The sequence below is a fragment of the Coccinella septempunctata genome, chromosome 3, assembly GCF_907165205.1.
Source record: "Coccinella septempunctata chromosome 3, icCocSept1.1, whole genome shotgun sequence".
NCBI classification, from domain to species: Eukaryota; Metazoa; Arthropoda; class Insecta; order Coleoptera; family Coccinellidae; genus Coccinella; species Coccinella septempunctata.
This window is the reverse complement of record NC_058191.1, coordinates 24,216,639-24,230,282: the sequence shown is the minus strand read 5'-3', so window position 1 is coordinate 24,230,282 and position 13,644 is coordinate 24,216,639. Positions and strand designations below refer to the sequence as shown.

General features: G+C 35.1%; 2 long non-coding RNA genes across 5 annotated transcripts; one reads left to right on the top strand and one right to left on the bottom strand.

The window, feature by feature from the left end:
* Nucleotides 1-7,270: 7,270 nt before the first annotated feature.
* LOC123309784 lies at nucleotides 7,271-11,662 on the bottom strand. Of its 4 annotated transcripts, XR_006537284.1 has the most exons (4): nucleotides 11,493-11,662; nucleotides 11,271-11,434; nucleotides 7,578-7,744; nucleotides 7,271-7,396 (listed from the first exon to the last, which is right to left on the bottom strand). It is a non-coding gene; the product is annotated as an uncharacterized LOC123309784 (long non-coding RNA). The 4 variants fall into 4 exon arrangements; XR_006537287.1 differs by lacking the exons at nucleotides 11,271-11,434; nucleotides 11,493-11,662 and adding an exon at nucleotides 8,159-8,476; XR_006537286.1 differs by lacking the exons at nucleotides 11,271-11,434; nucleotides 11,493-11,662 and adding an exon at nucleotides 7,937-8,007.
* A 1,049-nt stretch (nucleotides 11,663-12,711) lies between these two features.
* On the top strand, nucleotides 12,712-13,151 carry LOC123310208. Its single transcript, XR_006537346.1, has 2 exons — nucleotides 12,712-13,051; nucleotides 13,110-13,151. It is a non-coding gene; the product is annotated as an uncharacterized LOC123310208 (long non-coding RNA).
* The last annotated feature ends 493 nt before the right edge of the window (nucleotides 13,152-13,644 follow it).

The following is a 13,644-nucleotide window of genomic DNA, read 5'->3' as shown; positions in this document are numbered from 1 at the left end:
ATAGGTTGTCATGGGAAGCATTTTGCGACAATCAAAAACAATGTTCCAATTTCATCAGCATCTGAGCGGCATTCTCAAGCAGTTGCAAACGTTGACAGGCACCATCAACATAACGCAGATGTTGAAATGTGTTGGGACACGTTGACTTGAAGCAAACGTAACTAAACACTCGTCCCTACTTGAAAGGACTATATATACGCAACCTAATACGTTTGTTCCAGCGCCTGAAAAAATGGTAAAATCATTTAGACGAAGTAAGAAAAACGTGTATGAAGGATATTTACCTGCGAGGGGATTAACTATCTTGAGGGAAAAGTTATAACCTCGGTTATAACCTTCTTTACCTTGCCAAAATAAAGAAAATGGAGTATTCAGTTCTCCTCCAAGTGCCAACCGGGCACGTGTTGAAAATATCAAATTAGAAACAACAATTCCGAAGAATTGTCGCTCCAATAAATGCGAGTTAGTCATCAACGAGCGCAGGAAATCCTAGAGAACTGTATACCGGTTCCGTGATCATTTTCCCTCATCAGTACAGTGTGTAGACTATAGCTTATTTTCACTTTTATTATAGATCGGTGGATTTTATGCTTGTGCTTTAGTAACTATATTGTGTTCCCATATTTAGAGATACTGAATAAATTTGTGAACTCGTATTTTGATTTTCAATATGTATCGTTAACACCCTAGGAAGAAGAGAAGTCTCTGGAATCCACAAGGCTATTTACCCTATAGTCCCTATAAAGGCTATTTACCCTTTCCTTTCTTTGGTGGATAAGTAAAACTTCTTGCAAGCTGAAAACTATAACTTCGGCATAGAATTTCGTGCCGGCTATGGATCATAAGGAATGCTTATGTTATGGTCAGTTACATGTTTAACTCATTTGACTAGATTATTCTGTCTAAAGTTTATTGCGAATGGTTAATTACATTCCCAAGTTTCGAGCCGAAGTGCAATTCGGCATGGAAGCTAAACAGATGGCGTTCTCTCTGTTACTATTCATGAAAATGTATGAAATTCAAATCTATCACGGAATTCGAAGTCGGCAAGGAATTTCGAGCCGGCTATGGATCATGTGCAATGCTTATGTTGTGACCAGTTACATGTTTAACTCATTCGACTATTCTGTTCGAAGTTTATCGCTAATTCTAGATTTTTTACAGGATATAGGAAACGTGGATGGTCCAAAAACTAAACCCAACTAATGCCGACGTTTCGCGGATATATTTCCACTTCTTCAGGGCTACAAAAGATACAATTTTTCAAAGATCTTATCTTACATAAATCTAATCATATGAAATCCATCAACACAGAATGCAATAAAGGCTGAAATAACATTTAAAATTTCCAAGAGTACGAAACAAAATTCAAAAATCCAACAAGATTTTTTTATTATTTTCTTTTATGATTCAAAAAGGAGTAAAACACGAACTACACTTACATAATCAAAAATACACAAATTTATCAACTTTTTTGGAAAATAAATTAGACGAAAAACTGACTTGAAATACTCACCAACGCTGAAATTATGTTTTCCACCCGATGGATCTTAAAAACAGTGTGATGAACAATACAGACTAGAGACCCATGGAAACTCGAAAAACTTCGTCAGAAAATTGTATATTGTGTCGATCAATGCAGTGCATCACCTTCAGTGAATGTGCCAAAACTGATGCGATCCCCCATATCGTGTTTATGACAGGTGGAATCAACCGTATGAAATCAATTGGTTATCAACATAATTAATATACAATTTTATTTATCTTTTTTGTCTTGTTTTGAAATTACCTAGTTGGATATTTATTTTTGAAAAGGTCCAAAATGCCAGTGTATACCAAGCTCAAGTTTTGGGTGTCAGTGCGACAATTTACAGTATTGTTCAATTTTATGTATATCATTTCACTTATATTTCTTTTCATCCAATTATTCTCTACGTCTAAAATGGAGACTGCTTGAAAATTGAAATTGTGGTGTTCACCTGAAATGGTGGGTTGCAAGGGCTGTGTTATTCTCTTTGGATTTAAAACTTTCCCCAGGAAACACACCTTGGTTTAGTATACGTCTAATATTCATCCTGATGGTATATTTTTCGTTTTGGTCTATCACAGTACAAGTATTTTACGTCTATATTATACCATTTTTTCTGTAGTAGGTTATTTATAAAACGTCTTTTAGCGTTAGCTATATATACCACACCATATGTTTTTTGCTTATCAACAGTTTTTTCAAGAACTGAAGATTATTTCTTGTTTATATACTTCAATTATTTCAAACTCTTCGTCATATTCATCAGTTATTAACGAAGTCTACAAGATCTCCGAATTATACGTCGAATATATTGTACTTTTCGACGTACTTCCTACACCTATATTAAACGAATATGTGATAGGTTTTTGAAATGTCTATAAGTGGAAGTCATATATACATAATGAGATCTATTTTGTCTCCCAGTTGTGTTTTTACGATTGGAACAATATGCATCCTACAATATATATCGCTTATTTCCCAGCTTTAATAATTTTTTATAATTTATAAACTAGGTCTATAAAGTTCCACAAATTATACGACTATAAGTCGTACATATTTCAACCTTCCTTCCTACTCCATGAACTTAGGTATATTAAACGGATATATGGTATGTTTTCAATCTGTCTATTAGCGAATTTTTTTAACACTCATCATTGAGGTCTACACTGGACAAATATATGAAAGGTTTCAAATATGACTATTATTATAAGCCATATGTAGATACCTACTACATTACTTTCAGTTATCAGGAGGAAAAAAAAATACTGGTCCTTTATTCATTATTGTCATATCGATGTTTCTGAGTTTTATACACCTAGTACATATAGTTCCAAACATTCAAGTTTTTTGAAGTTGATAAAGCGATTCAGATTATATAAGTGCTTTAATTGTTTGAACTGATTTCACCAGGTAGCTAATTATTCAGCTCACATCGAACTTAATCCTTTTCCATAAAAATCACCATTTAAATGATAGCTGTATATAAATGGTTAAGCCGTGGCAGGAATAATTTATATGTATAACATGCATACTAGATATTCATGAATAGAGGGTACAACCATAGGTGCAATAAATGAAAAAAAAAATTTACATTGAACAAAAAAAATGCATATTTGCATATTTTTCTATAGTTTCCTCGCCAAATGGAGTTTAATTCATTCGGATTGATGGTCGTCAACCAATTAAAAGCAAAGATATTACACATATAATATCTTTGATTAAAAGTCCCCCAATTCGACAATTCACAGCGTTGTCACATGAAATGAAATAATGTCCTGTCCATACACTGATTGCTTCAACCATCAAAGATTCTGGTGTCTATACTTGTGATCTGGAAAACTGAATGAGCCCTCTTCAATTACTATTCACTTGATAAAATTGTAGTCTACAAACAAGCCTAGCAGATTTATGAGAATGTTCAAGATCTACTACAGTTTTAATAGCCTGGCAACCGGTACGACTCACTCGCCCGAAAACTCTTTGAATCGAAAGATCAGTGCCCAGAAAATGTATTGCCCCGAAGGATCACTCGCCAGAAAATACCGCCCACTACCTCCTGATTGGCCGACTGACCAAAAGACAATTGTCTGTCATCTTTGTCTAACCATTTATAAAGTTTGACAGAAGTTAGGCACAGATTTTTGATATGATTGTACAAGTTGGAACAAATATGGGGATTTAATTTTAAATTTTGTACAGCTGACAGCTGACCATAGATAACCTAACCTGTTTGTTGATATTTACATAACCGTTACAGTCGGAGCCGGAAACTTTCTGATTTTTATTCGACTTATTACACTAATTAAATGAGACCATTGATATTGATACTTTGAAAGCAATCTGATGATGACATGCATTAAGAGTTCTTCTTTTGGGTACATCAAACTTTCCATTTTCCAAAAATAAAAGTAGGTATCGAATGAATTGTACAGAACAAGTACCATTCTATTCAGTTATATATATATTTTTTTAGGTAATATTAGATGATCGAAATACTCGAAAATCTGGAGCATTCTCAAATAACAAAACCAAAATTTTAATGATATAAAAATGATAATCAAATGTGATTTAAACCAATACATTTTATTGAGGAGTAGAATGAGTATCTGTTTTTGAAGTGGTCAGTGAGAGTCTGCAATCTCAAGTTCCCGATACTTATCACTTTCAATCCCTCAAGAAAATGCAGAATTTTCTTGAATTGAATAAATTATATCGATTACAAGAAACAATGTATGAAAACGTTATAACATTCTCCTCAAATATGATTTCCCAAAGAAGATAATATATGAATACTGATGGAAGAATCAATTTTGGCCCGCAAGATGCCTTTTAATATAAAATATTTCAGCTTATTTCGTGAAAAGTTATTATTCGTACAATTCACTGCTAGGGAGAAAGGGTCTTTTACTGGAGCTCTTTTATCATACACCAAATTGTGTGGTATCCCGTCACATTAAACTCTACTAAAACTTTATCTCATACTGTTGCTTTACTCATTGTTGGATGTTGAACATTGTTATGCTTATTATCAAAAAAATATATCGTGGGCAAACAATCAAAACCCACTAAATCCCTTTTTTTTTTTTTGGTAAAATGCCATTTTATCACCTGTAAAAGATCTTTAACTCCAAAACCATCTTTCCAAGCAATCTATAACCTTCATAATTTACATCAAGCCCTCAATAGTCTAACATTCAACAGTAAAAACCTATCAAGTCCACTTAGGGGAATTCTCAGAATGCAATGGGTTATGATTGTATGCTCACGATATATAGATAAATGTAATCAATCAATCAATCAATGATCGAAGTAACATTTCATTTATGTCAACATTACACATTAAGCATGGATTTCACAAAACTCCCATTGTCCGATCAACAATATGACAGTCCCTCGGTTTCCTAAACCAAATCACTGTTACTTTTGCATTTCTGAATATTTGGAAGGAGTATCAATTGAGAATCATTGAATGGAGGTGTATATAGATCATAATTGGATGCCAGAATGATATTCTGAATGCTCATGACTGAATTATCAATTGCAAAGAAATTGACGTTTATATGTCAAGCAAGCTTTGATTCCCAGATCAAGCTTTGTGAAACCGGGGATAAGGCTTACATTAATTGTGAATGAGCTGTAAACAGTGAATTATTGATTTGAGACTGTAGGCTTCACAGTTTCATTTTTTCCGAGTACATTCTTGATATATCATTTCATATTTCATGTATTTTCAAGTGAAATAGAAATTTTTCATATCTCTTTTCTTTCATTTCACAAATCCTATCACTATTTCAATATTACAATATCTTTGAAAATGGAGATTTAGCAGAGTGGGAATGGGATTGAAGAGCAACAGAGAGCAAATTTTTCTTGGGATGTGCCAGAATTATTTTTTCTTCAGAGTTATGGGTGTATAATAATAATGAGGAAAATTTTTCTTGATTGAAATGTTCATTAAGGTTTCATAAAAAAACTATGCTATAATGAGTTTTAATTAATTGAGGGAATAATAGAAAACAGTGTGTAATTGTAACATTAAGATACGAAAAAGAAGAAATTAAGAATAATACAAATAATTATCAGATACAAACAAATAAATTGTATGATGACTGTAAGTTTCAATTTTTACAATGGCTTGGACCAGGACCGTCAAAGCTTCGGCGGGCCTTGGTACATAAAGAAATTACAGGCCCCCCGTTGGTTTTAGGTGTTAGCATTGTATAAAATACAGGCCGATTCTTCCTAATCGGCTCGGTTTAAAATATTCAGTAAGGGCGATCCTACGGGAGGGGGCATAAAGAGGGTAATTACCCCTCCAGAGCCCACAACGATTTCGATTTCATTTATGAAAAAACTGAGAAAAAACAATATTATATAATGAAATGAAAAGAAGAGATTCCTTGTAGAATTTTAAGAGAAAAATATGCCAGCTCTGGACACTTGCAAATCATGTATTCAGCTGTTTCTACTTCTGATCGACAGAGACTACAAATCTCATCTCCTGACTCACCCATACGGTGCAAATGATATTTGTACCGACAGTGCCTTGTCAGCAGTCCCACCATCACCCGAGGCTCAGCTCGTGACAACTTTAGCAGTTTTCTGGTGTAGATCGGTGAAATCATCATGAATTTCTTTGACTGAGTAAGTCCAGGAGTGTTTCTCCAGAGGGTTAGTCTGTTGTTCAACTCCCATTGTTGGATCCCATTTGTATTGGTACTTTCCGAGCCCACAGAAAGGCTAAGGTCCAGCAGGATGCTCTTTTTGCAAGTTCATCGGCTTTCTCGTTTCCTTCAACAACACTATATCCCAGCAAACATTTTTTACTCGGCCCAACGTTGGGTTAGTGCTGCGATGTTAGAGTCGGTATACTGCAAATAGTGTCACATCGGCCGACAGCCGCCCGACGGACTATGAGCCGACATGTTGCAGAGTCTGCACACTGCAGATCCGGTGACGATTCGACTGTGCAAAAAAGCATCGGTTTAGCGTCTAGACTATGCTTCAAATACGCTCCTCAAATTAATCGTTACGACGTCGGTTCAGCTTCTTCAAAATATTGGAAGAATGCTTTTACAATTGATCGGCACCACGTCGGCTTAACGTCTAGACAATGCTGGGAATACGCTGTTCCAATTGATCGGTACAACGTCGGTATAATATATACATACCTGCAATACTAATGCTCGTTCTCACCAACGATCCCTAAATTTTAAGGGACACCTAAGCATATTTACGTGACATTTCTTACTACTCATGTACGATTTCTGTCTCATCAACTTTTAGGAGGCACTTAACACTTAATACCAACTAAACGTTGCTGAAACTGAATTCGTACTAGAGTTAGAAAGAAATGCCAAGTAAACATGCTAAGGTGCCCCTGAAAATTTGAGAATCGTTGGTTGAAATTGGCAAATCCAAAAAAAATTGAATATGAATTATTTGATCAATAATTTCTGATCTTTGAACATTTCTTATGAAATCTCGGAATCATTTCTCATGTTGAAGGAGATCTATTTTTTCTTCTAATATTTTTTGAAACTTTGCAACACTTATATTGTGATTAGGGCAAGACAATTTATACAGCCAATTGAAAAGAACCTTCATATATTTAAACAACTAAAATATAACGCTCATATAATAATATACATATATAAATACTTTGTAGGTTGAAAAAACACATAAAAACGACTAGCTTACTTGAAAAAAAGTATATATTTATTCACTGCTCATTATTGCCTGCTTCTTTTTCCCCCGCTCATTTCAATCTGCCTCCTGCTCTGTCACCGGTATTGCGAAGCCAATTCATTACATGATTCATTTCCACATCAGTGGCACTTCTTGTAATAGGATTTATCCTTACAGATCCTGGATAATAGAATTTCATTATTTGTATAAAATAAATTATTGAATTTCATATAGAATATCATCTTATATGTGTTTAAATTAATTAAATATATGTCAACATGCAAAATATGTATTCAATTTGAGTAACTTCCTTACATTCAAAAATGTCAACATTTTCGACCAATACAACATGAAAACTCACCATGATTAAGCTCAACAATATTCGCCATTGCTTCTAATCCATTTTTATTATTAATTCCTACCCGACCAATTCAGGGAAATTCCTGATTCATGGCTTATTATGAGTTAGATTATTTTGCGTGTTGTCTCTGCTACGTCCTTACCCCCGTTGAGGCCAAATTTGGACAACTGAAAAATATTTGTATATATAGATTTTTCTGTCTTTCAAATTGAGAACTTTTTCTCTAGAATGAAAAAGACCAAAACCAAAAAATGAAAGCATATCCCAAAAGACTAGATACAATTCTACCTACACATTTTTTCAAATATTCTAGATCATATATAAGTATATCAGCATCGAATTTCTTCAATTCTTCCTACCTTTTTATTTTGATGGTGTTCTCATCCATTTCTATCTCTTCAATTATTTTTATTGACATGCAATCTCAAAAGACACTCGGTTCTAATGATGGTGATGATGTACTACTGGGACCTATTATAATATTTCGAGAACTCTCTGTTTCACGTGATGATATTCCTGGCGCCTACTTCGACGTTTATTAGAAATAGAAATACCATTTTATTTTGATTTCTTGTACTCACCTGCCCTGGGACATCACTGTTACTATGTTAATACAACACAACACAACAAGGAAGTTTTCAGACAGAAAAATTTCGTCAAATAGCCTACTCTTAAAAACTCTTTTATCATCGAAACACGTGCACGCGTACGCCGTCTGAATGAAATAACGCTTCGATACGGAATTACGGAAATTAGATTGTCTGGAAGCTCTTATGCAAAATCCCGCGAAATTTAAATAGTACAGCTTGACCTTATGTTAAGGGTAGAACGCGCTGAAGATGCATCTAACCGCAACCGATCCGATGAATATAAACCGCCAAGAAGTTGCTCATCTAACAGCAGCGTTTTGCCGACGCTGGCTAGATGCTCATGTTTCTACACATCTTCAGCAGCGTAAACCATGTCCTCGGATCTTCAAAGGTCCGATGATGTGTAAAAGCAGTACGCACTTCGCCAGCAGTAACAGCACACAGCCGACGATTTACCGACGATAAATGTTTGTTGGGATAGTGCCCTGGGTACCCATATATAGTAGAGTCACTTTGTTGTCTCTGGCCAGTTGCTTTATGGTATTACGGCACTCCCATATGTCAACAGAGATCTCTCTGGCAGTGTGATTCCAGGGACCTCGGCGTGGCCTGGCTGTCCTTGGTGATATAGATATGCGCACCTAGGTCAGACATGGGCAAACTTTTTGAGGGGAGGGCCAGATAAAATGAAAAATTACCAATTCACTATCACCTCTGCTGTGGAGTCTGGTCATGGACGATCTTCTGGAGAGGCTAACGGCAGGTGGCTTTTATAGCCCTGGCATACGCCGATGACATAGTGGTGACTGTGAGAGGCAAGCTTTTTTTTTTTCTTGGTGTAGCAGGAGGAAAATCTGCAAAACAGACGAATACATCCTCTCCTGAGGGGGAACAGTGTTGAGTGTGGGGATTCTCACTCTCTGAGCTCGAGACCCACTTAAAACCCTTAACTGCTTCTTCATAGGTTTCGGGCATTTTGCCTATTAACCAGTTGACTCTTATGGTTTCTGGACTCTCACACGATCATAGTCGTGTTGATAGTTGTATGCTGCCTATAGCTTTTATAGGCTAAGCTCTTCTTTCGTTACATTTAAATCCTGAACTGATCTCTCGGTCTTCGGTGGTAGGTTTTTGACCTTCAAGCTTCTTCCGTTGGATCGTAGTCGACTAGTCTTCGTAGTTCCTCATTTGGATGTTGTTTGGCTTTGTCGAATATCCTTTCCGCCTTTCTCTTCATAAATTCAGTAACTGGTTCCTATTCCACGATTTGTTTGTTCCTAACAAACTAGGGTACGTACGTACCCTAGTATCATCGCCATTCTAAGGAGTTTATTCTCAGTGGCCTGTATTCTCTTGATGTGGGTCTTGGCTGCGAAGCCCCATGCCACCGATCCATATGTTAGTTGTGGTCGCGCAATAGTTTTAATCATCGTCAACTTGATGTTCTTATTCATATGACTTCTTCTGCCTATGAGTGGATAAAGTTTACTCATCCCAGCAAACATTTTTAACTCGGCCCAACGTTGGGTTAGTGCTGCGATGTTAGAGTCGGTATACTGCAAATAGTGTCACATCGGCCGACAGCCGCCCGACGGACTATGAGCCGACATGTTGCAGAGTCTGCACACCGCAGATCCGGTGACGATTCGACTGTGCAAAAACACATCGGTTTAGCGTCTAGACTATGCTTCAAATACGCTCCTCAAATTAATCGTTACGATGTCGGTTCAGCTTCTACAAAATATTGGAAGAATGCTTTTACAATTGATCGCCACCACGTCGGCTTAACGTATAGACAATGCTGGGAATACGCTGTTCCAATTGATCGGTACAACGTCGGTATAATATATACATACCTGCAATACTAAGGCTCGTTTTCACCAACAATCTCTAAATTTTAAGGGACACCTAAGCATATTTACGTGACATTTCTTACTACTCATGTACGATTTCTGTCTCATCAGCTTTTAGGAGACACTTAATACCAACTTAACGTTGCTAAAATTGAATTCGTACTAGAGTTAGAAAGAAATGCCAAGTAAATATGCTAAGGTGCCCCTGAAAATTTGAGAATCGTTGGTAGAAATTGGCAAATCCAAAAAAAATTAAATATGAATTATTTGATCAATAATTTCTGATCTTTGAATGTTTCTTATGAAATCTCGGAATCATTTCTCATGTTGAAGGAGATCTATTTTTTCTTCAAATATTTTTTGAAACCTTGCAACACTTCTGTTGTGATTAGGGCAAGACAATTTATACAGCCAATTGAAAAGAACCTTCATATATTCAAACAACTTAAATATAACGCTCATATAATATTATACATATATAAATACTTTGTAGGTTGAAAGAACACATAAAAACGACTAGCTTACTTGAAAAAAAAAAGTATATATTATATTTATTCACTGCTCATTATTGCCTGCTTCTTTTTCCTCCGCTCTTTTCAATCTGCCCCCTGCTCTGTCACCGGCATTGCGAAGCCAATTCATTACATGATTAATTTCCACATCAGTGGCACTTCTTGTAATAGAGGATTTATCCTTAACAGATCCTGGATAATAGAATTATTTTATTATTTGTATAAAATAAATTATTGAATTTCATATAGAATATCATCTTATATGTGTTTAAATTAATTAAATATATGTCAACATGCAAAATATGTATTCAATTTAAGTAACTTCCTTACATTCAAAAATGTCAACATTTTCGACCAATACAACATGAAAACTCACCATGATTAAGCTCAACAATATTCGCCATTGCTTCTAATCCATTTTTATTATTAATTCCTACCCGACCAATTCAGGGAAATTCCTGATTCATGGCTTATTATGAGTTAGATTATTTTGCGTGTTGTCTCTGCTATGTCCTTACCCCCGTTGAGGCCAAATTTGGACAACTGAAAAATATTTGTATATATAGATTTTTCTATCTTTCAAATTGTAGAATTTTTTCTCTAGAATAAGGAAGACCAAAACCAAAAATTGAAAGCATATCCCAAAAGAGTGGATACATAATTCTACCTACACATTTTTTCGAATATTCTAGATCATATATAAGTATATCAGCATCGAATTTCTTCAATTCTTCGTACCTTTTTATTTTGATGGTGTTCTTATCCATTTCTATCTCTGCATTTTTTTTATCTACATGCAATCTCAAAAGATCGTTGAAGTACTCGATTCTAATGATGGTGATGTACCACTTGGACCTAATATTTCGAGAACTCTCTGTTTCACGTGATGATATTCCTGACGCCTACTCCGACGTTTATTAGAAATAGAAATACAATTTTATTTTGATTTCTTGTACTCACCTGCCCTAGGACATCACTGTTACTATGTTAATACAACACAACACAACAAGGAAGTTTTCAGAAAGAAAAATTTCGTCAAATAGCCTACTCTTAAAAACTCTTTTATCTTCGAAACACGTGCACACGTACGCCGCCTGAATGAAATAACGCTTCGATACGGAATTACGGAAATTAGATTTTAAACCGAGCCGATTCGGAAGAATCGGCCTGTATTTTATACAATGCTAACACCTAAAACCAACTGGGGGCCTGTAATTTCTTTATGTACCAAGGCCCGCCGAAGCTTTGATGGTCCTGGTCCAAGCCATTGTAAAAATTGAAACTTACAGTCATCATACAATTTATTTGTTTGTATCTGATAATTATTTGTATTATTCTTAATTTCTTCTTTTTCGTATCTTAATGTTACAATTACACACTGTTTTCTATTATTCCCTCAATTAATTAAAACTCATTATAGCATAGTTTTTTTATGAAACCTTAATGAACATTTCAATCAAGAAAAATTTTCCTCATTATTATTATACACCCATAACTCTGAAGAAAAAATAATTCTGGCACATCCCAAGAAAAATTTGCTCTCTGTTGCTCTTCAATCCCATTCCCACTCTGCTAAATCTAGTAAATCTCCATTTTCAAAGATATTATAATATTGAAATAGTGATAGGATTTGTGAAATGAAAGAAAAGAGATATGAAAAATTTCTATTTCACTTGAAAATACATGAAATATGAAATGATATATCAAGAATGTACTCGGAAAAAATGAAACTGTGAAGCCTACAGTCTCAAATCAATAATTCACTGTTTACAGCTCATTCACAATTAATGTAAGCCTTATCCCCGGTTTCACAAAGCTTGATCTGGGAATCAAAGCTTGCTTGACATATAAACGTCAATTTCTTTGCAATTGATAATTCAGTCATGAGCATTCAGAATATCATTCTGGCATCCAATTATGATCTATATACACCTCCATTCAATGATTCTCAATTGATACTCCTTCCAAATATTCAGAAATGCAAAAGTAACAGTGATTTGGTTTAGGAAACCGAGGGACTGTCATATTGTTGATCGGACAATGGGAGTTTTGTGAAATCCATGCTTAATGTGTAATGTTGACATAAATGAAATTTTACTTCGATCATTGATTGATTGATTGATTACATCTATCTATATATCGTGAGCATACAATCATTGGTGCCATGTTTACGTAGGCAGAGGATTGAGTATCTACGCAGGCCCGGCCGGCCAATAGGCAATTAGTTATCGTTACAATACACGCATGTGGCAGTCACGGCCGTGTTCCTATGCTATGCTATGCGGCATGCGCTGTTCGTAGTTCGTTCCATCTTGAAATAGTTTCGTGAGCTGTGTGTTTACTGTGTTTGTTTTGTCTGGAGGAAATTAATTGTACTTTGTCATGAGTGATTGAAATGGATTCTGATTCAACATAGTGATGGACATGTTTAAACATCTGCTAAAAAACAAAATGACATAACCGATTTTGAAGAAAGCTCTCCACTTTCAAGTCTACTAATATGATGAAAAAGATATTTGGTATGTTTTGTTCGACATGTTTTTTTCTCCTAAAACTAACTGAAATAACATTTTACAGAGGCCGTAGTGCTGATGTGGGTACATCTGATTGAAGCAATCTGAAAATATAGGAATAGACCATTATATTTATTTAAAGAGGTGTGCTCAATGTATATACCTGAATTTTGAAAACTACTATTTTATTATTTTCTGAATAAATTGGTTTGAGACCTAGTTTAAAATTTAGTTTTCCTAAAATCCTATTGACACTACGTAAGGTCTTATTCGAAACCATGAAAAGGATAAGTATGGAAGAGGGTAAGATTGTTAAACTGAATGATGAAGATTGACTATATTCAGAACAGTAATATCTAACAACAAACAAGCCTAATGTTCATTCATACGATATTCGACAATATAAACGATGATCCGAAAGTGCATTCATTGTTCTTTTAATTTATTATATTCGAAATCATCGATCAAAACATATTATGGCAATTTCGGATCATCGTATTGTCGGATATCGTATACATGAACAGTAGGTCTAACGTTGTTCAGAGACGTCTATTACTGATACTTAATTGTAGTACGAAATACGATTATTATACGTCTAT